We start from the raw sequence: 27,348 nt of genomic DNA, 5'->3' as shown, positions 1-27,348 counted from the left end.
AATTGTTCATGGTTCTGGTCACGCTACCAAGAAGACTGAATTCTCAGGATTCTTTATGAAAGCCAGCCACGACTTTCAGCCAACTGTAACAGTGTTACACCAGACAAGATAAGTGCTTTGCACTTTTGTGTAAAAAGCATGAGGCTTACTGAACTGTCTAAAGATTGTTAGGATGCTGTCTTAGTCCTTCTGGGTTGCTATAACAAAATATCACAGGCTTAAAAACAATGCAAATGGATTTCCACAGTGTGGTCATGCAGGGTCCATTCTGGTCACACACTTCTTACTGTATCCTCACACGGGGGTGAGCTCAGGATCTCTGTGCATCTCTTATATATAAAAGCACTCATCTCATTGAGGAGACTCCATCCTTACAACTCCATCACCTCACAAAGGCCCCACCTAGGGTTACCATAACCATGAGAATCAGGATTTCATCATATGAAATTTCTGGGGGACACAAAGGCTGAGACCATAGCAGATACAAAGGTGAACTGGCTCATCCTCCTGCAGTGGCTGTCGTCACCCACACTCCACTGCATCCTCATTTCCTGCATCACCTTACAGCCATTCCATACATTCTATCACTCTGGGTTTCACAAGTCCAGGTCAGTCAGGTGCCAGCTCCATCACATATTCAGCCTATTCAATGTCTCCCTCTCCTCTGCTGAGGCCCAGGGGACCTACCGGGAAACGTAGATGTCTCCATTTCTGCAAGGTTCCTTCTCTCTCCCTCTCTGGATCTTCATTCGTTGGGCCATGTTGGAACAAGGTAGATGGTAACAAGATGGGAAAGTTCTGACATCACTGACTACATGATGCTGTTGTAGCCTTCTCTTGGTGCAGGTGGACTGATCTGAAATTCCCCCTGACTGACAAGTGTTTCCCTTGAGGGGTATCCTGGTGATTTTCAAGGACATTCACAAGTTGGGGGTCCCCAAATTTATAGTTTCCTTTTTAATCAGGGGAAATGTTCTGGAACCCACAGCTCCCCACCTGCAGTGGTCATCACAGCCTCTCTGTTTCCCTCACTCTGCAAGCACTATCTGGAGAAAATTTAGCAGCCCACAGTGAGCTGCCTACTAGCTGACCCAAAGGAAACCCATGTATCATAAACACTCTGAACAATTGAATGGCAGAAATACTGGTGTGCATCTGTCCACTGCCTGGGGCCTCTGGACAATTGTCCAACTAGTCACATAGACACTGAGTAGATCAGAAAGCCAGATTTAAATACACATTTATCTGAGAAGTGAGATGCCATTCTCTTTTCCTTTTAGAGTAACTATCCTTTTCAGTAATTATACGGCCTTACAATCATGCCCTAGTAGGTCCCTGAATTATAAAATCCTCCAAATAGACTGAATCTCTACTGAGACTGGATCAATGTGACTGGATTAGGCATGCTCAGCTTGTTTAACAGCCTCCAAACAACCTCGATGAAGGCCAGTCTCTTGACTGGCTCTCCTAAGAAGTCAGTGATGTTGCTGGGCTGGTTTTGCAGCATCTTTAGGGCTCTAGCAGTGATTGTAGTAAACAGAAAATGGGAAATCACAAGGTAAAAGGGAAAGGGGGATGAATAAGAGAGAAGGAAGAGAAAGAGGAAGGAAAAACAGCAAAGGGAAAGTGAGTCTAGGACTTGGGTAGTGAAGGATGAAATGCTGTTAGAACACTTTATTTTTAAGGACCCAAATATATATGCTTTTTTAATATCCTAAGAGCAAATATTTCATATTCCCTTTTATTTCCATTTTCTCTTCTCTCCTCTCTTTTCTGAAATTGTCCTTTATATTAGGAGAATTTTTTGTTGTTACTAAAGGCCATAGTTCTAGAGATGAACAAAGATTCGCAACCCTTCAGGGCAGAATCCAGCCAAACTATTTTGTTAGTTAACTTTCTTTCCTTCAATGTCTAGATATTTCCACAGAGAGGATGGTATTTTTTAAATTTAAATTTATTTATTTTAATTGGAGGCTAATACTTTACAATATTGTATCGGTTTTGCCATACATCAACATGAATCCATCATGGGTGTACACGTGCTCCCACCTCCCTCCCTGTACCATCCCTCTGGGTCATCCCAGAGACAATGCAATTGGAGAAAACATACACTCACCAACAGACCACACAAATCTTCATGTATTTGTCTCTTATAAAATTTATTTCAAGCATAAATTTAGGACTTTAGATCAAGAACAGAGGTGGTGACAATGAGAGTGCTCTCCTTGTTTGACTGTGACAATTAAAGTGAATACTGTAGATTTCAGAGAATGATGAACAGAGCCATAGATATACTATAGAGTCAGTCAGGAATAGCCAAAGAGGGAATATTTGGACAGGATTTAACAATCACTCCCTTGCCATCCAGAAAGCATCCATTTCTTTTTGGATGGAAAAGAATCCCCCTCTTTTACAGATTTCCATGTAAGATTACATTTGAAGAAATGGCCCTGCCATATCAAGAATAGCCAGAGTGTTCTATACATCAGTGTCTCTTTTGCTGTCTCGTATACAGGGTTATTGTTATCATCTTTCTAAATTCCATATATATGCATTAGTATACTGTATTGGATTTATGTTGATACATGGCAAAACCAATACAATACTGTAAAGTTTAAAAAGATAAAAAAAAAAATAGTATTCTTTTCTAAAAAAAAAAAAAAAAAAAGAATAGCCGGAGTGGTTACCAAAAGGAAACAAACAAATGAAGAACCTTTGAAGTTCACTGACGTTATAGATTAATAAGTCACATGTCATGGATACAATGAGCACTTAAACTGAGGTTTAAAAAAAATCTCTATTGTCCAGAAGTAAGCCCTCAAGTTGTGGATAAGGAGAGGGTGATATAAACACAGAAATTACTATATTACATGGTAGCATGAAGAAGAATAAGGTGTTATGTCAACACGGTGCTATAGCAGATTGAAATAAAGCTAGGAGCCATCTGAATATTCATAGGAGTGACACAAATAAGTTGGCTTTATGATGGAGTTTTGAAAGGTTGCTGGGATATTGATGTGCAAAAAGAGTAAGACAGTATATCTGTCAATTCATTTAGGATCATCTTATGAAGTAAGGATGTCTGACATCCTATATCAAAGCAACTGAGATATTAATATGTATAGCATTATAAGGTATCAGTGAATAATCACATCTGAAAAAAACACAAAAAAGTTCATTTCTTACCATACATGTTGTATCTCTCATGATTATTCTCCCATGATATACTGTGCATATTATTGTAGGGTTAGAATGGAGAAATACTTGCATGGATTTTTATGCATTAGGGAGAATCATGCCACTTTGGAGAGTTTGTCTTTATTCTACAAAGGAACAGGAAACAAAGAACATTTAGTCCAAGAGAGCAGAATGTCCAGAATGAGAAACTTTAATGTGGATTGAGGAGTTGTGGCTGTTGGGGCTGGTGGAGAAAGAAAAAGAGACCAGAAAGAGCTGGGAATATTATGACACTTAAAATCAAAGAGGGCTCTGCCAAGTGAAGAGACTCTAAGGATGTGAGAGATAAAGGAAATGAAATAAACCTTGACCACATCAAGCAATGAGGCAAACATAAGAGTCAAAAAGACATCCAACAATATAGAACAAGTTGAGTAAATAAACTGAAAAGTCAGAGAGAAGGGAGGAGATAAATTAAGGTTTTAACCAAAAGCATCTGAGCTCTGTTTTCATGTATTTCATCAACTTAGTACCAGAAATCATCCAAAAATGTTAAGGTTCTGTAGCAAATGATAGAAATAAGTACTCTAAGGAGTTGCACAATTCCACTCATCTCACATGCTGGTAAAGTAATGCTCAAAATTCTCCAAGCCAGGCTTCAGCAATACGTGAACCATGAACTTCCACATGTTCATGCTGGTTTTAGAAAAGGCAGAGGAACCAGAGATCAAATTGCCAATATCCGCTGGATCATTGAAAAAGCAAGAGAGTTCTAGAAAAATATCTATTTCTGCTTTATTGACTATACCAAAGCCTTTGACTGTGTGGATCACAATAAACTGTGGAAAATTCCAAAAGAGATGGGAACACCAGATCACCTGACCTACCTCTTGAGAAACTTATATGCAGGTCAGGAAGCAACAATTAGAACTGGACATGGAACAACAGACTGGTTTCAAATAGGAAAAGGAGGACGTCAAGGCTGTATATTGTCACCCTGCTTATTAAGTTATATGCAGAGTACATCATGAGAATGCTGGGCTGTAGGAAGCACAAGCTGGAATTGAGATTGCAGGGAGAAATATCAATAACCTCAGATATGCATATGACAACACCCTTATGACAGAAAGTGAAGAGGAACTAAAAAGCCTCTTGATGAAAGTGAAAGAGGAGAGTGAAAACGTCGGCTTAAAGCTCAACATTCAGAAAACGAAGATCATGGCATCTGGTCCCATCACCTCATGGGAAATAGATGGGGAAACAGTGGAAACAGTGTCAGGTTTTATTTTTGGGGGGATCCCAAATCACTGCAGATGGTGCTTGCAGCCATGAAATTAAAAGAAGCTTACTCCTTGGAAGGAAAGTTATGACCAACCTAGATAGCATATTCAAAAGCAGAGACATTACTTTGCCAACAAAAATCCATCTAGTCAAGGCTATGGTTTTTCCAGTGATCATGTATGGATGTTAGAGTTCGACTGTGAAGAAAGCTGAGTGCCGAGGAATTGATGCTTTTGAACTGTGGTGTTGGAGAAGACTCCTGAGAGTCCCTTGGACTGCAAGGAGATCCAACCAGTCCATCTTAAAGGAGATCAGTCCTTGGTGTTCATTGGAAGGACTGATGCTGAAGCTGAAACTCCAATACCTTGGCCACCTCATGGGAAGAGTTGACTCATTGGAAAAGACACTGATGCTGGGAGGGATTGAGGGCTGGAGGAGACAGGGACGACAGAGGACAAGATGGCTGGATGGCATCAACAACTCAATGGACATGAGTTTGGATAAATTCCGGGAGTTGGTGATGGACAAGGAGGCCTGGTGTGCTGCGATTCATGGTGTCGCAGAGTCAGACATGACTGAGCAATGGAACTGAACTGAACTGAAGAGATCTTTTAAGTTCTCATTGCAAGAAGAAAATTAGAACTATTTCTAGTAACAGATGTTCACCAGACTTATTGTGGTGATCATTTTGCAATATATATGAAAGAATTACGTTGTACACCTGAAACCAAAGTTTCATTATATATCAATATTATCTATGTGTAATGATACCTGAAACTAAAATAGCTTTATTTGTCAATGTGACCTATGTATAATGATCATATAATCATTATGTTATATACATGACACATATGCATACCTTCAGTTAAGTTCAGTCACTCAGTCATATCCAACTCTTTGAGACCCTATGGACTCAGCATCAGGCTCCCCTGTCCTTCACCATTTCCTGGAGCTTGCTCAAACTCATGTCCATCAAGTCGGTGATACCATTCAACCATTTCATCCTCTGCCATCTCCTTCTCCTCCTGCCTTCAATCTTTCCCACATCAGGGTCTTTGTATCAGGTGGAAAAAGTATTGGAGTTTCAGCTTCAGTATCAGTCCTTTCAACGAATATTCAGGGCTGATTTCCTTTAGTATTGACCGGTTTGATCTCCTTGCAGTCCAAGGGACTCTCAAGAATCTTCTCCAACATCACAGTTCAAAAGCCTCAATTCCTTGGTGCTCAGTTTCCTTATGGTCCAGCTCTCACATCCATACTGACTAATGGAAAAACCATAGCTTTGACTAGATGGAATTTTATTTATATATATAAACAAATATGTACACACACCTATGTAAGGAAAAGTGTTTGAAAAGGAATATAATTATATTTTGGATAAAGAAAACAAATCAAATAGTATACATATTTTCTCCAAATGTGTATTTTAGCTATCGTGTTGGGTCTAAAACCTTATCTTCAAATGTAGTTTATGTTTATGCTGATAAAAGATACAGAAACGTGTCTTAACCTTGTAACATTAACTGGAGAACAGCTTATTTACAATAGCTAATTAAAGCCAAAAATTTTGAAGCCTATATGCCTGCCCAGTACTCTGCCATTGGTCATTTAACCAACTGATCATTGACTTAATGCCTCCCTGACTCAGAAACTCTCATAGGTGCTTAGTCTACATCAATAAACTAAGCAGGCAGACACTTATTCTCATGGAACTGATATTCCAGCTGGTGGAAGACATAATCTGCAATAAACACGAATCCAAGTATATTATATTATATTATATGTTAACAGGTGATCTGTACTATGGGAAAAGAAATAGTAAAGCAGAGGATGGGGTTTAGGGAATGAAGGTGAAGAAAGGGAGGTGATTTAAAGAAAAACAACTTAGACCACACTAAGGGGAGCAAACATGCTCTCTTGCATTCAAGATTCAAGTTTTCCCCTGTCCAAGCAGGTCTCTTGGTCTTCTACCCAACTTCAAAAATGTTTCTGTCTCTGAGGCTCTATGCAAACTCATGCAAACATGGATGTTCTGAACACTCTGCCTTTCTTCAGTTGAACTGGTTTCATAAAAAATTATTGGTAAATTCCCCCAAATTAAGTAACATTTATGCAGCAAATTCTGATAATTTTCTGTTTCCTGAAGAACTAATCTCCAAATTATTTTCCATTTTTCAACACATTGTCAGTGACCTAATTATATTATGTAAAAATATTATATATGCATTGCTATTCTAATATATTATGACATTTAAAAATATACACAAAGTATAAATTAAATGACAGTGAGATAAAAATAAATAGAAATGGAATTGCTATTATTTTCTTCCCTAGGTGATGACGACACTCATCTTTATGGCCACTGGCCTATGGATTCTGAATGTACACATATAATTATACCAGGAGTTTAACTATAATAATAATGTAATTTCTTTTATATATAGCTTCAATCAAAGTTCTCAGAATACCACAAGGTCCCAAGAATAAAATTATATGTGAATAACTCTCTTCATATGCATATATAAAATTTTGTGAGTTCAATAAAATAAACATCTTTAGTTCTTTTGTATATCATCAATTCATCTACTGGTAAATAATCCAAAGTCTACAATAGATTTATTTTTTTCAGGGTTTAAATCTCAAATCATAATAAAAGCAGAGCAATGACTTTGAAGACAGTGGACTAGTGAAAAAGTTGGCTTAAAGCTCAACATTCAGAAAACTAAAATCATGGCATGCATTCCCATAACTTCATGGCAAATACATGAGGAAACAGTGGAAACAGTGGCTGACTTTTTCTGGGATCTAAAATCAGTGCAGATGGTGATTGTAGCCATGAAATTTAAAGACGCTTACTCCTTGGAAGGAAAGTTATGACCAATCTAGACAGCATATTAAAAAGCAAAGACATTACTTTGTCAAAAAGGTCTGTCCAGTGGTCATGTATGGATGTGAGAGTTGGGCTATAAAGAAAGCTGAGTCAGCGCCGAAGAATTGATGCTTTTGAACTGTGGTGTTGGAGAAGACTCTTGAGAGTCCCTTGGACTGCAAGGAGATCCGCCCAGTCCATCCTAAAGGAGATCAGTCCTTGGTCTTCATTGGAAGGACTGATATTGAAGCTGAAACTCTAATACTTTGGCCACCTGATGTGAAGAGCTGACTCTTTTGAAAGGACCCTGATGCTAGGAAAGATTGAGGGCAGGAGGAGAAGGGGATGACAGAGGATGAGATGGCTGGATGGTATCACCGACTCGATGGACATGGGTTTGGATTGTGGGAGTTGGTGATGGACAGGGAGACCTGGCGTGCTGCAGTTCATAGGGTCGCAAAGAATCGGACACGCCTGAGCACCTTGACTGAACTGAACTGAAATGGCCTAGAAGAATAAATAAAATGTCATATGGATATCATTATATATATGCATTTGTAAAGGAAATTAATGAAAAAATACAGAAGACTTACAGTTTGCTGAAACAGAAAGTGTATTCACTTAAAGCTGCATATACACTCACCTAGAAAAACTTTCTCAGCTTCCCATGACTTCTAAAGAAAGGACTCCATGACTTGCATCTCCAGCCTACCGTGGACTCCTTTCCACTTTCCTCCTCCACTTCCCTCCATGAAATCTCTTCCCTAAGTTATAAAACGCACCTTGGGCTTCTGGTTCAGACAAGATGGCCTTGATCTCTTTCTGCCCACTCCTCTGTTTGTTCTGGAAATGAGAAGAGACTCACTAAAGGAGACCTTGTATATTTGGCAAGAAAAAGGTGAACTAGATAAGTGCCTGAAGAATGGAAGAGCAACACAGCAGCACCTAAGAGAAGACAAGCCAGGCCCAGCATTCCTGACTTCCAACCTAGCATGAGAATGCAGCCTGAGTAGGGCTGTTCCTCCCAAGGAATACATGTGAAGGAACACCAGGTGGTGCTTTAGTTGCTAAGCTGTGCCTGACTCTGTGTGACCCCATGGACTGTAGCCCACCAGGTTCCTCTGTCCATGGAATTCTCCAGGCAAGAACATGGATTCCCATGTCTTCCTCCTGGGTATCTTCCCAACCCAGGGGTTGAATCCAGGTCTTTACAAGGCAAGTGGATAATTACTGTCTGAATTACCAGGAAAGCCCAAGAAACTCAATAATGGCATGGATATTTGGAAAATAGGATAACAACATATGTTAATATTAGATAAATTAGACTTTAGAGCAAAGAAAATATCTAAGGACAAAGGAATACAAGGACATTACATAAGGAAAAAAGAGTCAATCCAGCAGGAATACACAATAATCCTTGAGTCAGTGAAGAAAGAGATTAGTGGACTGATTCTTTCCTCTGACTCCTTTCTTGATGAGAAGTGGCCAAGTTTCTCCACTGAACCCCAGAGTTCTGGTCAGAGGCCCTCACTTTTAGCTGCAGCTATGTACAAGACTCTTTAGAGACTGCAATATCCGTTCTCTTCCTTTGCCCTGTTGGCCTAAAAGTGTTGATGCATCTATGTTCTTGCCTCTCTCAAAATTTAGCTTTTCCTTTTAAGGTGTCCTTAGTTCTGATACAGCTTCCAAATCCTTAATGTTCATTGTGTGCTAGTCGCTCAGGCATGTCTGACTTTTTGTGATCCCCATGGACTTTAGCCTATGAGGCTTCTCTGTCCAAAGGATTCTTCAGACAAGAATGCTGGAGTGGGTAACCATTCTCTCCTGCATGGATCTTCCCTGCCCCTGGGGTGCAACCCAGGTCTCCCACATTGCAGGCAGATTCTCTACCATCTGAGCCACCAGGGAAGCTAGTTTTCTTTATTTTCCTTATCTTTGTAAATCATCTTGATTTCTGACTATGATAGGGGTGGCTATGGAGCTGCTAGATAAAGATGGTCCTCAAAGATCTAATGCTAAACTCCTTACAACGGAGGCGGGGGTGGGGGACAGACATCTTTTTTCCTGACTCCAAAACCATAAATACAAGAACATGTCACAGGTCATGTAAAAATAAGTGCTGAGAAATCAATTATTTAAGAATGAATTTTTAAAAGTGCACAAACATTAAGCTGTAAGATGATGAACAGTGTCTGAGGATCTAATGTGTAACATGGTGACTATGGTTTATAATGTGTTATTGATATTTGTGGAGCTTCCCAGGTGGTGTTAGTGGTAAAGACCCCTCCTGCCAGTGCAGGATGCATAAGAGACATGGGTTGAATCCCTGGGTCAGGAAGATCCCCTGGAGGAAGGCATGGCAACCCACTCTAGTATTCTTTCCTGGAGGATTCCTATGGACAGAGGAGCCTGGCAGGCTATATAGTCCATGGGGTCACAAAGAGTTGGACATGACTGACGTCACTTAGCACACATGTAAGAGAGGAAAACTTAAAAGTTCTCACCAAAAAGATCTTGGAAGGTAAATATGTGAGGTGATATTAATAGATATGTTAATTAAATCAATGAGGGAATCCATTAATCATGTATGCCTATTTAAATTGTCATGTATACTTTAAATATCTTGCCATTTAATCTGGACATTATATTTTAAAAAACTGAAAAAGGAGAAAAACCAAGAATTTCAATGCTTTTTATACAATATTGTAGATATTTCAGCCATTACTCTTGGTATGTAAAAGGGTTTTTTTAATTCCAGATAATCACCAGTGGGATTCACTGGATATTCAGAAAAGGAAGAAATGTTGGAAATTATCTAGACAATCCTCCCATATTAAGGATATATAAGTAAATCCTAAAATGATTAAGTCACTTATCTAAACTTATAAAACTTGATGCAAAAGTAGCAATAGAAACCAGGTTTCCTAGGTTTAAGTGACTCTTTACCGAATTACCCGGCAAATGGAAATATCTCCTATGCTCTGAAAAACCTGATTCTTATCTCTTTCACAGAAGTGATGATATTCCGCCTTATATTCATTGTCCAGTTAGCCTAAGTTTTACCAAGTAAATTAAATTCCTTGAAGGTTCAATCCTGGCATGTCTGTTCTTCTCACTTTATATTCTCACATATGCCTAAAGCTCTTTATCAATGCCATTTCTTCTCCCTGGAAGACCCTCTGTCTTTTACCTCATGACTTCCCCGACATCTTTCAGATCTCAGTAAAAACCACTTCCACAAAGCAGCCTTTCATGACTCTGGCAGAGGTCAGATCTCCTTGTTATCTGGACATATGGCATTCTGTGCTTTTCCCTCTCGACATATATCCCAATTGTGGTGCAACATTTAACTTTGAAATTTACCTCACTTCTGTTTTTCTATTAAAATATAAGCCCTAATTCACAAAGTCCACATGTGTGCTCTTCACTGCTGTACATTCTTTGCATCCAGCAGGCCTTCATTATGTGTTTGTTCAATGAAACATTTTTATTCACGCAGAATAAAATAACAGTGAATATTGATGCTGCTCTCACGGCATACAGTGAACTAAAACCATTGAGGTCTTTTCTCCCCACCCAAACCCTCATAACCTGATTATTTGGACATAATTACAGAACTAGAACTGTGGGAGCTTCCCTTGTGGCTCAGCTGGTAAAAAACCTGCCTGCAATGTGGGAGGCCTGGGTTTGATCCCTGGGTTGGGAAGATTCCCTGGAGAAGGGAAAGGCTACCCACTCCAGCATTCTGACCTGAAGAATTCCATGGACTGTTTAGTCCATTGGGTCGCAAAGAGTCGGACACGACTGAGTGACTTTCACTTTCACAGAACTGTGGATGCATTTGCTTTTAATTGTTACCCTAGTAGATGGAAAGCACTGTATGTTCGGTCTTTTATTCCACATACACTAGCTCTTGCAGTTCATGTCCTAAGATAATGTGATAATCGAATCACTGACTGAAAGAGTGAATAGGACAGAACTAGAGACAGTGCCAGAGAAGGCGAAGGCACCCCACTCCAGTACTCTTGCCTGGAAAATCCCATGGATGGAGAAGCCTGGTAGGCCGCAGTCCATGGGGTCACAGAGAGTCGGACACGACTGTGCAACTTCACTTTCACTTTTCACTTTTCACTTTCATGCATTGGAGATGGAAATGGCAACCCAGTCCAGTGTTCTTGCCTGGAGAATCCCAGGGACGGGGGAGCCTGGTGGGCTGCCATCTATAGGGTTGCACAGAGTTGGACATGACTGAAGCAACTTAGCAGCAGCAGCAGCAGCAGAGACAGTGCTTGGAACCTGCCACTTGAGTCTACATTTTACCATAGGATTCTCAACTTCACTGGAGGAGTTCAGTTTCTTAGCTGTACTCTCTGATCATGACAGATAAAAATACTTTATGGAGAGTCTACAAATCAAATATTCTTACATTGTACACAAACACCTACTCTCTCTTTCAAGGTCAAAAGAAATTCACCTCCTTGATGAATTGTTACCTACTTTTCCTAGATGAAAGTGCCATCTTCCTCCTTATGGCTTCCTAATGTCATTCTCACCATTTTTATCTCACTCACTACTTTCTGACTTATGTTATAGTTAATTATCTGAACAACACCAATTTTCATTCAGTTCCACTGGGGTTACAGGGGCATGCCAACTGCCCTGAAATTACTATTTATTGAGTATCAAACATGGCAGAAACTGGCCAGCCATTTGTTCTTTCTGAGGTAAATATTATAATTAAAAGCAAATACCAGCCTCTGGTATTTTGGATAAACTGATAACAGAATAAAACCTTAACTGCTATTACAGATAAAATTTCCTTTTGTGTTAAATTTTTTCTTATAGATAGTGCCTCATTCTAGGTAATGTTCAGGTAAATAGAAACGGGACTGATAATTACCAAAAAAAAAAAAAAAAACAACAAACCCCAAAACAAAAAAAACACTGTTGCAGGATACAGAAGTATACAACTCATGCATCTTCTATATACTTCAAGACCCATTTTATTGGGAGCTGGCATCTCAGACAGTAAAGTGTCTGCCTGCAGTATGGGAGAACTGTGTTCCATCCCTGGTCATGAAAATCCCTGGAAGAGGGCATGTCAAACCACTCCAGTATTATTGCCTAGAGAATCCCCATGGACAGAGGAGCCTGGCAGCCTGAAGTCCAAGGGGTCATCAGTCCATGGGGTTGTAAAGTGTTAGACACGACTGAGCAACTATGCACAGCAAACTTCTCAAGGTGACATACTGACATTTAGAAACAGTTTCTCTCACTAGTGTGCTTAACTACAACTCCTGCTTTTCAATGGAAGATCAAAGATAAAAGTAATATTTCATAACAGTCAAGTAATTATTTCTATCAAGGATTTTTTCTTTTTCTTTTTTAATTTAAATTTATTTATTTTAATTGGAGTCTAATTACTTTACAATATTGTATTGGTTTTGCCATACATCAACATGAATCCACTATGGATGTACATATACTCCCCATCCTGAACCCCCCCTCCCACCTCCCTCTCCATACCATCCCTCTGGGTCATCCCAGTGCACCAGCCCCAAGCATCCTGTATCCTGCATTGAACATGGACTGGTGATTCATTTCTTATATGATATTATACATGTTTCAATGACATTCTCCCAAATCATCCCACCCTCTCCCTCTCCCACAGAGTCCAAAAGACTCTTCTATACATCTGTGTCTCTTTTGCTGTCTCACATACAGGGTTATCATTATCATCTTTCTAAATTCCATATATATGTGTTAGTATACTGTATTGGTGTTTTTCTTTCTGGCTTACTTCACTCTGTATATTAGGCTCCAGTTTCATCCACCTCCTTAGAACTGATTCAAATGTATTCTTTTTGATGGCTGAGTAATACTCCATTGTGTATACGTACCACAGCTTTCTTATCCATTCATCTGCTGATGGGCATCTAGGTTGCTTCCATGTCCTGGCTACTATAAATAGTGCTGCGATGAACATTGGGGTACATGTGTCTCTTTGAATTCTGCTTTCCTTGGTGTGTATGCCCACAGTGGGATTGCTGGGTCATAAGGCAGTTCTATTTCCAGTTTTTAAAGGAATCTCCACACTGTTCTCCATAGTGGCTGCACTAGTTTGCATTCCCACCAACAGTGTAAGAGGGTTCCCTTCTCTACACACCCTCTCCAGCATTTATTGCTTGTAGACTTTTGGATTGCAGCCATTCTGACTGGCATGAAATGGTACCTCATTGTGGTTTTGATTTGCATTTCTCTGATAATGAGTGATGTTGAGCATCTTTTCATGTGTTTGTTAGCCATCTGTATGTCTTCTTTGGAGAAATGTCTATTTAGTTCTTTGGCCCATTTTTTGATTGGGTCATTTATTTTTCTGTAATTGAGCTGCAGGGGTTGTTTGTATATTTTTTAAATTAGTTGTTTGTCAGTTGCTTCATTTGCTATTATTTTCTCCCATTCCGAAGGCTGTCTTTTCACCTTGCTTATAGTTTCCTTTGTTGTGCAGAAACTTTTAATTTTTAATATGTAGAGAACTATAAAACACTAGTGAAAGAAATCAAAGAGGACACTAATAGATGGAGAAATATACCATGTTCATGGATCGGAAGAATCAATATAGTGAAAATGAGTATACTACCCAAAGCAATCTATAGATTCAATGCAATCCCTATCAAGCTACCAATGGTATTTTTCACAGAGCTAGAACAAATCATTTCACAATTTGTATGGAAATACAAAAACCTTGAATAGCCAAAGCAATCTTGAGAAAGAAGAATGGAACTGGAGGAATCAACCTGCCTGACTTCAGGCTCTACTACAAAGCCACAGTCATCAAGACAGTATGGTACTGGCACAAAGACAGAAATATAGATCAATGGAACAAAATAGAAAGCCCAGAGATAAATCCACGCACCTATGGACACCTTATTTTTGACAAAGCAGGCAAGAATATACAATAGAGAAAAGACAATCTCTTTAAGAAGTGGTGCTGGGAAAACTGGTCAACCATTTGTAAAAGAATGAAACTAGAACACTTTCTAACACCATACACCAAAATAAACTCAAAATGGATTAAGGATCTAAACGTAAGACCAGGAACTATAAAACTGCTAGAGGAGAACATAGCCCAAACACTATCCGACATAAATCACAGCAGGATCCTCTATGACATACCTCCCAGAATATTGGAAATAAAATGATTTTTTCTTAAAGCTAAGCTAGAGAAATACACTGTGGGATAGAGCAGATAAAGAGATCCAAACAGGAAAGCTGCCTAACCAATCGATACTCTTCTTTTCGGGAAAAAGAATAAAACGTCAGTTTGGAATCATGTTTTATACAGAGATTTGCATAATCTTTGGAAATGTAAAGGATTTTCTACTCTAATTTTCCTTTTCCAGTTGAGAAAACCAAGGCCTAGGAAGTAAAGATAAGTTTTCAAGTCAAAGAGCAGTTACGTTAGGAATCTGATGAGAGCCCAAAGACAGGCCTTAGGCTCCAGTTGCTTCATCTTTAGGCTGATAGGCTGGAGATTGGGGTACCAGTTAATGGTGCCAGCTTCAGGCTGAATTGCTTTGATTTTGGGAAACTTCTATCTTTGCATTTAAGATCCTCAACTGATTGCATAAAATCCACAGTCTATTGGTTTAAATGTTAATTACCTCTAATAAAATATCTTCCCAGGTGGGCATGTCAAAGAACTACAATTGGAAAGAAATGTACAATTCTATGGAGTATTTTACCATGTGCCACTTTATTTGGAATTGTATATCTATGCTACCTGTTCCACATTCATGACCTTGGAAGGGAAAACAAGATTGACCATTTTTTTTCCCCCATTTAATTATGTCCAGTGTTTTAGTGCATGCAGGCTGCTATTACAAAATGCCAGAGGCTGGGTGGTTTAGAAACCATGTAATTGATCACAGTTCTGGAGGCTAGAAGTCCAAGATCAGGGTGCCAGCATAGTTGAATGAGTGAGGGCCTCTTCCAGGACATATCCCTAAATGGAAGGGATGAGCAAGTATTTCAGGCCTCTTTCACAAGAGCCCTAATCTCACTCATGTGGTCTCTGCCCTCATGACCTAATCATTTTCCAATGCTGCCCCCCACCCCCCGCCTAAAATCATCACTTTGGGGATTAGATTTTCAACATGTGAATTTTTGGAGAACAAGCATTTAGTCCATGGCACCCAAGGAGGAGACTGACTTGTCTAAGGTAGCTCAGTGCTTCATCCATACTGAATGCTCTGTGGTGCTGATAGGAAGCCAAGGACTAAGGAAGCAGCCCCAGGTGGAGGGTCTGAGATGGCAAACTCCTTGATGGATTTCACAACAGTATATGAGTATCTTGAGTCTTCCTTGGTTATCAGTCATTGAGCAATCCCCTCCCTCCTATACATGTTCCTATTTGAAATATGAGTTAATTACTGATTTCTTAGACAAGTACCAGTTGAAAAACATGGAAACATCACGGCTATGCATATGGAAAAAAAAGGGCCTTAGAGGGATGCAAATTTAATTGTGGAAAGTCCTCAAGACTTCATTCACTTCAGACAGCAATTACAAGTTTGGGGATCTCCCAAGACCATTCTTAGGTTCCATAATCAGCTAGAACTCCAAGATATCACTGAAAGCTGTTATACAGGTGGTTATGATTTATTCCAGATCTTTGATTTATTTTTAATTCATATTTTATTTTTCAGTTCAGTTCAGTCACTCATTCCTGTCTGACTCTTTGCAACCCCATGAGTCACAGCACTCCAGGCCTCCCTGTCCATCGCCAACTCCCAGGGTTTACCCAAACTCATGTCCATTGAGTCGGTGCTGCCATCCAGCCATCTCATCCTCTGTCGTCCCCTTCTCCTCCTGCCCCCAATCCCTTCCAGCATCAGGGTCTTTTCCAATGTGTCAACTTTTCCCATGAGGTGGCCAAAGTATTGGGGTTTCAGCTTCAACATCAGTCCTTCCAGTGAACATCTAGGGCTGATCTCCTTTAGGATAGACTGCTTGGATCTCCTTGCAGTCCAAGGGACTCTCAAGAGTCTCTCCAACACCACAGTTCAAAAGCATCAATTCTTCGGTGCTCAGCTTTCTTCACAGTCCAACTATCACATCCATACATGACCACTGGAAAAACCATAGCCTTGACTAGACGGACCTTTGTTGGCAAATTAATATCTCTGCTTTTGAATATGCTATCTAGGTTGGTCATAAATTTCCTTCCAAGGAGTAAGCTTCTTTTAATTTCATGGCTGCAAGCACAATCTGCCGTGATTTGGGAGCCCCCCAAAGTAAAGTGTGACACTGTTTACACTGTTTCCCCATGTATTTCCCATGAGGTGATGGGACCAGATGCCATGATCTTTGTTTTCTGAATGCTGAGCTTTAAGCTAACCTTTTCACTCTCCTCTTTCACTTTCATCAAGAGGTTTTTTAGTTTTTCTTCACTTTCTGTCATAAGGGTGGTGTCGTCTGCATATCTGAGGTTATTGATATTTCTCCCAGCAATCTTGATTCCAGCTTGTGTTTCTTCCAGCCCAGCATTTCTCATGATGTACTCTGCATATAAGTTAAATAAGCAGGGTGATAATATACAGCCTTGATGTACTTCTTTTCCTATTTGGAACCAGTCTGTTGTTCCATGTCCAGTACTAACTGTTGCTTCCTGACCTGCATACAGGTTTCTCAAGAGGCAGATCAGGTGGCCTGGTATTCTCATCTCTTTCAGAATTTTCCACAGTTTATTGTGATCCACACGGTCAAAGGCTTTGACATAGTCAATAAAGCAGAAATAGATGTTTTTCTGGAACTCTCTTGCTTTTTCCATGATCCAGCGGATGTTGGCAATTTGATCTCTGGTTCCTTTGCCTTTTCTAAAACCAGCTTGAACATCTGGAATTTCACAGTTCACATATTGCTGAAGTCTGGCTTCAGAATTTTGAGCATTAATTTACTAGAATGTGAGATGAGTCCAATTGTGCGGTAGTTGAATAGGGTAGGGAAGGCAATGGCACCCCACTCCAGGACTCTTGCCTGGAAAATCCCATGGACGGAGGAGCCTGGTAGGCTACAGTCCATGGGGTCACAAAGAATCAGACACGACTCAGGGACTTCACTTTCACTTTTCACTTTCATGCATTGGAGAAGGAAATGGCAACCCACTCCAGTGTTCATGCCTGGAAAATCCCAGGTACAGGGATCCTGGTGGGCTACCGTCTATGGGGTCGCACAGAGTCGGACACGACTGAAGCGACTTAGCAGCAGCAGCAGCAGGGTATATACAGATTCAAAATTTTCCATTGCTTAGTGCATCAGGCACTCAAGGACCACCCTCACTGAAGTCTTTCTCTATTGCTCAACTTACAGGTACCAGCATGGAAAAAGAGATAGCTCTACTCCACAGGCTTTGGAACCCTACTTTTATGGCCTCTTGGCTTTTCTTAAGAAGCATTTCATGCATCAGATTTCCTCCATCCCATCCCACCCAGCTGACTCCCTTCGGTCCTCAGGAGTCCTCACCCTGGGATCATTATGCAATCCCCATGGCTCCAGCTCCCAGCTTCTGTGTACACCAGTGGACTTACAACCCTGTCTGAGGTATGAGAGGCTGCAGCATGGCTTGTCTATGTGGTTCTCACTCCATTCAGACTGTCACATATTAGTTAGTTCACTCCCTAACAGCTTCAAGTGACTCCCCTGTCCCAGTGGATGGCCATGGATGCAGGGATCTTTCCCCTGTGCTTCAGCTCCCTCATCCCCAGGTGCAGGCTGGTCCCACTTGCTCTCCTCCTTCCTTCCCCTTCCTTCTTGTCCCTTCTTTCCTTTTCCTACCAAGTTCTGTGTGGATCCGGATGTTCCTTCTCAGTAGTCAGGGAGTCCTGCCAGGATTCACCTGGTCTTCTGTGAGAACTGCTGCATCTTTAGACATTCTTGATGCATGGGTGGAGAGAGGTGTACCCCACTTCCACCTACCCCTCCTCATCTTGTCCACCCCCATTTGTGCATGTATTAGAAATGAGTTTCCCTTTCTATTAAGTAACCTTTCCATCATCACACATGTTTAACTTTTGCTTTTTGAGGAGAACACAGGTAAGTTCCACTCTCTTCAGTTGAGTTAGTCATTCTGTACCGTCTGACTCTTTGAGACCCCATGGACTGCAGCACGCTGGGCTTCCCTGTCCATCCCAACTCCCAGAGCTTACTCAAATTCATATCCATTGAGTCGGTATGCCACTAGATGATGTCCACCCTCTCAGAGATTTTTTTTTTTTTTTTGAGACTCCTTAAAATTGAGATCTTGTGGTATTTGTCTTTCTCTGACTTAGTTTATTTAGCTTAATGCCTTCTAGTTTCATCCATGTTGCCACAAATGGAAGGATTTCTTTCTTTTTCTAATGGATAAATAATATTTACCAATATATGTCACATCAAATTGTTTTAATCCATTCACCTGTTGAAAGATACTCAGGTTGTTCCTATACCAAGGCTACTGTGGATAATGCTGCAATGAACATGGGAATACAGATCTCTCTTTGAGACAATGATTTCCTTTCCTTTGACTGTGTATCTAGAAGTGGGATAATGGATCACATAATAGTTCTCTTCTAAATTTCTTGAATAACCTCCACAGTATGTTTCCATGGAGTTGCACCAGTATACATCCCTACCAACAGTGCATAAGCACTCCTTTTTCTCCACATCCTCAATAACATCTGCCATTTCTTACATTTTTGGTACTAGCCATTCAAATAGGTATGAGGTGATATCCCTTGTGCTTTTGTTCTGCATTTCCTTTGATTATTAGTGATGCTGAGCATCTTGTCATATACCTGTTGATTATCTGTATGTCTTATTTGTGGGAAAATGTCTATTCTTTAAAGATAGCATACATTATGTTTACTATATTCCAATATACGAAACTCAGTTGCCAACCTATATATCAACAACGAACTATCAGAAAGTGGAATAAAGAAAATAATCCCATTTACTATTGCATCAGAAAAAGATAAAACAGTTAGAAATAAACAAGTAAGGTGTTGAAAGATTTTATGCAAAACCTTTAAGACATTGATAAGAGAAATTTTAAAAGAGTTAAAGATATGTAAAGTTAGGTTGTCTATTCAATGTGTTTCTTGAGGTAGGATTTCTATTACTTTAAGCTTCCCTCTTATAACTGCTTTTGTTGCATCCTCTAGGTTTTAGATCATCGTGTTTTCACTGTTCTTTGTTTCTAGGAATTTTTTGATTTCCCTTATTTCTTCAGTAACCTTTTCATTATTTAGAAATGTGTTGTGTAGTCACCATGCCTGTGTGTTCATTAAAGTTTTTTTTTTTTTCCCTATAATCAATGTCTAATCTCATAGTGTTGTGGTCAGAGAAAGTTCTTGATATAATTTAAATTTCCTTAAATTTACTGAGGTTTTATTGTGACCCAAGATGAGGAAAATGTTCTATGTGCACTTGAGAAGAAAATATATTCTGCATTTGGATGGAATGTACTGAAGATATCCAGTAGGTCTGTTTGCTCTAATATTTCTTTTTTAGGCTTATGTTGGAGAAGGCAATGGCACCCCACTCCAGTACTCTTGCCTGGCAAATCCCATGGATGGAGGAGCCTGGTGGGTTGCAGTCCATGGGGTCGAAAGGAGTTGGACACGACTGAGTGACTTCACTTTCACTTTTCACTTTCATGCATTGGAGAGGGAAATGGCAACCCACTCCAGTGTTCTTGCCTGGAGAATCCCGGGGATGGGGGAGCCTGGTGGGCTGCCATCTATGGGGTTGCACAGAGTCGGACACAACTGAAGTGACTTGGCAGCAGCAGCAGGCTTATGTTTCCTTATGAATTTTCTGTTTTGTTGATCTGTCCATTTGTACAGGTGTGGTGTTAACATGCCCTGCTATTATTGTGTTACCATCAATTTACCCTTTGAGTCAGTTTGTGTTTAACTTATCTATTGAGGTGGTCCTATGTTGGGTACATAAATAGTTAAAATTGTTATGTCTTTTTCTTGGACTGATCCCTTGATTATTTGGTAGTGTCCTTCTTTATCTCTTATAATAGTTTTGATTTTATGGTTTATTTTTTTCTGATATGAGAATTTCTAATGTGGCTTTCTTTTGATTTCCATTTGCATGGAATATCTTTTTCCATCCTCTCACTTTCAGTCTGTATGTGTCTAGGACTAAAGTGGGTCTCTTGTAGACAGTGTATATATGGGTCTTGTTTTTGTATCCATTCAGCCAGTCTGTGTGTTTTGTTAAGAATGGCAGAAGATAATAGCAAATAAAACAACTGATAAAGGATTGCTTTCCAAAATACAAGCAGCTCAGACAACTCAGTCATCAAAAGTAAAGGCAAGAACTGCAAAAATAAACTAGTGAGGCCACATCAAACTCAAAACCTTCTGCATAGTAAAAGAAGCCATCAGTAAAATGAAATGACAACCTATGGAGTGAAAAAAAGATACTTGCAATTCACATATTTGTTAAGGGTTTCATATCCAAATTCATATAAGAGACTCATGCAACTCAGTAGGAAAATAAATCAAGCAACCCAAATTATTAAATGAGCAACGGAAGAGTAAGTGTTTGAAAAATCTTAAGATTAGACTGTAGATGACAGACACTGTAAGTTTTTCCTTCCAGAACAAAAACCTGTGTCTTCCTGGCATTGCATTCTTAATTTCCAATCACCTGTTTGGTGATTGAAGTTCACAGTATACATCCTTCACTCAATAGCAATCACCCTATACTGAGCTATATGTGCTAAAAATAGTCCTGCTGCTACTGCTAAGTCATGTCAGTCATGTCCGACTCTGTACAATCTCATAGACAGCAGCTCACTAGACTCCCATCCCTGGGATTCTCCAGGCAAGAACACTGGAGTGGGTTGCCATTTCCTTCTCCAGTGCATGAAAATGAAAAATGAAAGTGAAGTCGCTCAGTCGTCTCTGACTCTTCACCACCCCATGGACTGTAGCCACCAGGCTCCTCCATCTATGGGATTTCCCAGGCAAGAGTACTGGAGTGGGTTGCCATTGCCTTCTCCGAAGAATAGCCCTACTAACTGTAAAAAACTAATAATTACATACTTAATCTTGAGGCATCTAAAATCCAAGGTGATTTTCAGAATTTTCCACTGCATTTTTTTCTACATTCTATTTCAAAATTGAAACAACTAGTAAGGAAAAATGAGTAGGGGACCTCAATTATACATGGATAGAAAGTCATTTTAAACTGGGAGCATTACTGGATTATAATTTGGGGGAATGCATTATTACTAATACTATTGTAATTTTATTCCCTTTAATTCTCTGGTATACTAGGTTGATATTTATTAAAATAGTAATAGAGCCACTATGGAGAACAGGGTGGAGATTCAGTAAAAACTGGAAATAGAACTGCCATATGACCCAGCAATCCCACTGCTGGGCATACACACTGAGGAAACCTGAACTGAAAGAGACACGTGTACCCCAGTGTTCATCGCAGCACTGTTTATAATAGCCAGGACATGGAAGCAACCTAGATGCCCATCAGCAGACGAATGGATAAGAAAGCTGTGGTACGTATACACAATGGAGTATTACTCAGCCATTAAAAAGAATACATTTGAATCAGTTCTAATGAGGTGGATGAAACTGGAGTCTATTATACAAAGTGAAGTAAGCCAGAAAGAAAAACACCAATACAGTATGCTAATTGGAAACAATTATTCTCTTTCTGTGGAAAGTATTTGTAAGTTGTATGCTAATTCTTTTAGGTCAATCAAGGAGCACACAGTGGAGTATACAGCTAATAAAAAGCAGAGCTAAAGGTTTCTATTAAATTCACATTGTTCTTTTACTCTAGTTTTTGCTTCATCCTCCATTTTTGACTGTCCATTTTTTTTATAACTCTTCCAAGTAATCTCTTGAAATGTTCATAACTTTTGCTAAAGACTAGTTTTTCTCTATCAATGTGTTAGTTAGATTTTTCTACTCTTATTATTCTCAGTCCATTGCTAGTACTTCCTATAACTTTATGCCATGTTTTTCTGATGTACCATTTTGTCACCATAAACAAGATTGTATTCTGCACCTGGGATGAACACTAAGCTTTTTGGTGTGCGGATCAGACATAAGTCAGAGTCATAACCATATTACTCCTTACTGGAGAAGGTGATGGCACCCCACTCCAGTACTCTTGCCTGGATAATCCCATGGACGGAGGAGCCTGGTAGGCTGCAGTCCATGGGGTCTCGAAGAGTCGGACACGACTGAGCGACTTCACTTTCACTTTTCCCTTTCATGCATTGGAGAAGGAAATGGCAACCCACTCCAGTGTTCTTGCCTAGAGAATCCCAGGGATGGGGGAGCCTGGTGGGCTGCCATCTATGGGGTTGCACAGAGTCGGACACGACTGAAGGGACTTAGCAGCAGGAGCAGCATTGGCTCTAACCCACAGTAAACAAGATATTAAATGGTTAAATATAGGTTCATGCATGCATTCTAAGTCACTTCAGTTGTGTCCAACTCTTTGCAACCCTACTGACTGTAGCCCAACAGGCTCCTCTCCTGGATTCACCAGGAGAAGAATCCTGGAGTATGCTGCTCTACCCTCTTGCAAGGGATGCTCCTCACCTAGGGATCAAACCTGACTCTTCTTATATCTCCAGCATTGGCAGGTGTTCTTTACCATTACTGTCACCTCGGAAGCACCAAGTATTGGTAAAAATGTATATATTTGATTCAAATACAAAAAAATTAAAAAAAAGAGATAATGATTAAATAGAGAAGGGAAAAGATTGAACTTAGCAAAGTTAGATGTAAAATCATTTTTATAGAGACGTAGGAAAAGAATGATTTTCAAATTTTGTGATGCCCCCCTCCCCCCCGTTAAAAAAATTACAGTCTATCAAACATGTTAATGTTCTGGTAATGGGTTCATCTACTGAATACCCAACGACCATAACTAATTGCCTGATCACTTTCAGGATGAAAAAATATGCCCAGGGCAAACTGGAGTATATCAATGCAACCAACAACTGCCACACCAATTCCCTCCATACTCCTGAAGAAAGAGAAAAAGCCCAACAGATGAAAGTGAGTCTTTCCCCTGGGAAAGACTTTTTCACCAGATCAAATGAGACAGTATGTAGTTTACCAGGCCTCAGATTGTTAGAGGTGTGGTAACTGTACATGCAGAAAAAGGTGAAGGAACCATAAGTAGTTGAAGAGAAATTATATTATGCAGTTGATGAAGCATGAGCGAAATCAAGGGATGACTAAAGATCTGTAGTAGCAACATAAATAACAGATCTATAAATCGTCCATGCAGACAACTTTAGTTCAACCAATGCATTAGACACAGGATTGCAGCTATTATACTGTACAAAAACAGGAAATGAATGGGAACTTCCATGTGTAAAATATAAGATTGCAAAATTCATGAATAGGTAAGAAACACACCCCAGTTTTGAGTACTCCCTGTTACGAGTGACTCGTACGTGGGAGTCCTATACTGCACCACCTGAGCCCCCGCAGCTGCCTTTCAAGGCTCTCCTGATTCTGCTTCTACTTCTCTGACACCTCCTTCACTCGTCATTGCGAATGACTCTTCTGTTACTTTTTATTCTTAACTTGTAAGTCCCCCCCACAATGGCCTATAAAACATTGCTTTGCTTCTCATGGCCACAACAATTGCCTCTGTTCTGAGAACAACACAGTTTACATATCAAGCCTCAATCATTTACGGCAACTCCAAATTTTCACCATTATAATCTCTCCTTTCTGATTTCCTGCATTATCCTTCATCCTAACATTATTTAAAATATATTCACATGCATCCCCCATTAAAATACTCTCTTCTCTCTCTACAACTTTCTTAATGTTACCAGCATTCTTTTCCTCTGTTAAGCTCATTAGTAATGAGGATAAGGTCAAAAAGGAGGAGGAGGAGGAAGGATTTTTCAATAAGCTTAAATTTAAAGTTTATTGAGAGTTACTACATGGCCATACATTTTACTCAGCACTTTATGTGCATTACTATATTTAATCCTACTCAGTTCTCTGTTCTTTACCACTAAAACAGTTCATGGCTGTAAACAAATCAAGCATATTAACTAGAGATCTTCAGCCCCCCGGATTTTCAGGCTCAATTCTGCTAGTAGTGGTGAACTAGGGGGGACCCTCCACTGTGAATCCCACTGATGCTGTTACTAAAGACAATGCTGTGCCATTTTCAGCCCGGACACATGTCAACAAAAGAGACTCTTCTGATGTCAGCAGGGGGCTGGTGTGGGATCAGCTGAAGAGAGAAGCCTGTTTAGGAAAGTCATGTCTTTTCATTGTCTCTTTGTTATAATATCATAAAACAAATTACTGACCAAAAATCAATACGAACGACTCATCTGATTCATTAATACAAATGAATCACTGGGTGACAATGATGTGGGCCCAGATATAATCCCTCTTTCCTGGGTCAGGCACTGCAGCACATACTGACTTGCCGTAAATACTTAGATTCTCTCAAGCAAATATACGCAACATAAAAGAACTCACTGAGTGGGTGGTAAAATTCAAGAAGAAAAAAGAAAATTCTTCATGTTATAAATTGGAATGCATCAGAAGAATTAGTTCCTAAAATAACTCCTGGAATATTCTCTGAATCATCTAGTCAAGGGCCTGTAGTGTATGAAAGAAGTCTCAGATGCTATCCTATGAAGCGCCAGAGACAGTATTAAAAAATCATACAAACTTCAAGCACTCATAGAGAGGCAATTCAGCCAGGTGAGCATGCTGCAGAGGGCTTTCTTGCTTTGTTAATGAATGAAAAAGGTGACCTCTGTAATGCGTAAGGAGTTTGGAATTATCTCATTTTGTAAGAAAAAGGTTCATGACTTGTATATTCTAGACTGCTACTACATAAAGCAGGAACCTAGTCATTCATAGTGATAGATTCTCCTGTAAAGGAATAAGAATTTTACTGCAATTTTTGACATGGGCAGCCTTCCCTGCATTGCACACAATTCCACCAAAAGCTTGCCTCTTCCTGGGCACAGGTGGTTGAAATATTTTCAAGAGTAAGAGAACTAGAGAACAGAATTTCCAAATCAGCATTTTCTTCAAAGTATCCCAGGACATCTGCTATTGAAGGTCCACTTGTCATCTTTCTCTGTTCTCCTCAAATCAATGGATGAGAGTGGGAAGGAAGAAAAGAGAAAGTTTAAACTAGAGTTATGTTTCTACTTTTTAGATTCCTAAGAGTTTTCTCATAGGCTGGCTCCAAAATCCATATCTATAATTATTCGTATGTCTTCCCCAAATTTTAATTTGATAATTAGAAGGGACAAAAATAAGCAAATACTTATAAAATGAATTAAGAGGTCATTATCTATTGAGTATTCAGGTTATTTTTCCAGTCAAGGGAAAGATGTTGGAAGCTTGCACTTACTGGGCAAAACTTCCAATCCTGAATTTCAGAGATGAAGAAAGGTGTCCTTTTGTATTTTATATCCTGTTCCAGTGCCTGTGAGGAGATACACATAAAATTGACATTTATACCAAGATCCTGATGTGCTGAATCACCAACATGTGCTAAATCCACGTCCATCCCATCCAGCTCTGAGGCGGTCATAATGATCTATCCCATAGCAAGCTTCTTTGAAATTTACAGCATTTTAATGCATGCTCGGTGAAATGGGTCTCCTCTTAAAAAAATAAAAACAGACTCTATAGAGAGGTCAAAATCTAACAGGGCAATTTGTTAACATTTCTTATCTTCATTTAATAGAAAATCAAAAGAAAATCCACCCCTACTATTGACAGAATGAAGCTCCTATTAAGGTTAGTCACAAATGGCAGAACCTGGCATTACAAAGAAGACCATTAAAAGATTATGTAAGAATCACAGCCAATTATTCTGGGTCAAGTTATTAGAATCAAAGATTTAGATAATTGTTCATGGTTCTGGTCATGCTACTAAGAAGACTGAATACTCAGGTCTCTTGATGAAAGCCAGCCATGAACTGTTAGCCAGCTATCACAGTGTTACACCAGACAAGATAAGTGCTTCGCACCTTTGTATAAATAGCATGAGGTTTACTGAACTGTGTAAAGATTGTCAGGATGCTCTCTTAGTTCTTCTCAGTTTCTATAACAAAATATTACAGGCTTAAAAACAATGCAAATGGATTTCCACAGTGTGGTCATGCAGGGTCCATTCTGGTCACACACTTAGTACTGTATCCTCACATTGGGGGAGGGCTCGGGAGCTCTGAGTGTCTCTTATATATAAAAGCACTCATCTCATTGAAGAGGCTCCATTCTTATAACTCTATCACTTCACAAAGGCACCATCTATGGATGCCATATCATGGGAATCAGAATTACATCATATGAAGTTTCTGGGGGACACAAATGTTGAGACCGTAGAAGATACAAATGTGAACTGGCTCTTCCTCCTCCAGTGGCTGTCGTCACCCACACTCCACTGCATCCTCATTTCCTGCATCACCTTGTAGCCATTCCATACATTCTATCACTCTGGGTTTCACAAGTCCAGGTCAGTCAAGTGTCAGCTCCATCTCATATTCAGTCTATTCAATGTCTCCCTCTCCCCTGCTGAGGCCCAGGGGACCTACCAGGAAACATAGATGTCTCCATTTCTGCAAGGTTGCTTCTCTCTCCCTCTCTGGATCTTCATTTCTTGGACCATGTTGGAACAGGGAGATGGTAACGAGATGGGAAAGTTCTGACATCACTGACTTACATGGTGCTCTTGTAGCCTTCTCTTGGTCCAGGCGGACTGATCAGAAATTCCCCCTGACTGACAAGTCTTTCCCTTGTGGGATATCCTTGTGATTTTCCAGGACATTCACAAGTTGGGGGTCCCCAGATTCATAGTTTTCTTTTCAATCAAGGGAAATGTTCTGGAACCCACAGCTCCCCACCTGCAGTAGTCACCACAGCCTCTCTGTTTCCCTCACTCTGCAAGCACCATCTGGAGAAAATTTAGCAGCCCACAGTCGGCTG

The 27,348-nt window shown here is 39.9% G+C and overlaps 1 pseudogene; it reads left to right on the top strand.

Annotated features, from left to right (window-relative positions):
- The window catches only part of LOC133236613 (placental prolactin-related protein 3-like), a 40,392-nt pseudogene extending 14,477 nt beyond the window's left edge, over positions 1-25,915 (top strand).
- The last annotated feature ends 1,433 nt before the right edge of the window (positions 25,916-27,348 follow it).

This window comes from Bos javanicus, chromosome 23, assembly GCF_032452875.1.
Source record: "Bos javanicus breed banteng chromosome 23, ARS-OSU_banteng_1.0, whole genome shotgun sequence".
Taxonomy (NCBI): Eukaryota; Metazoa; Chordata; class Mammalia; order Artiodactyla; family Bovidae; genus Bos; species Bos javanicus.
Note: the sequence above shows the minus strand (reverse complement) of the source record. Positions and strands in the feature narration are given on the sequence as shown.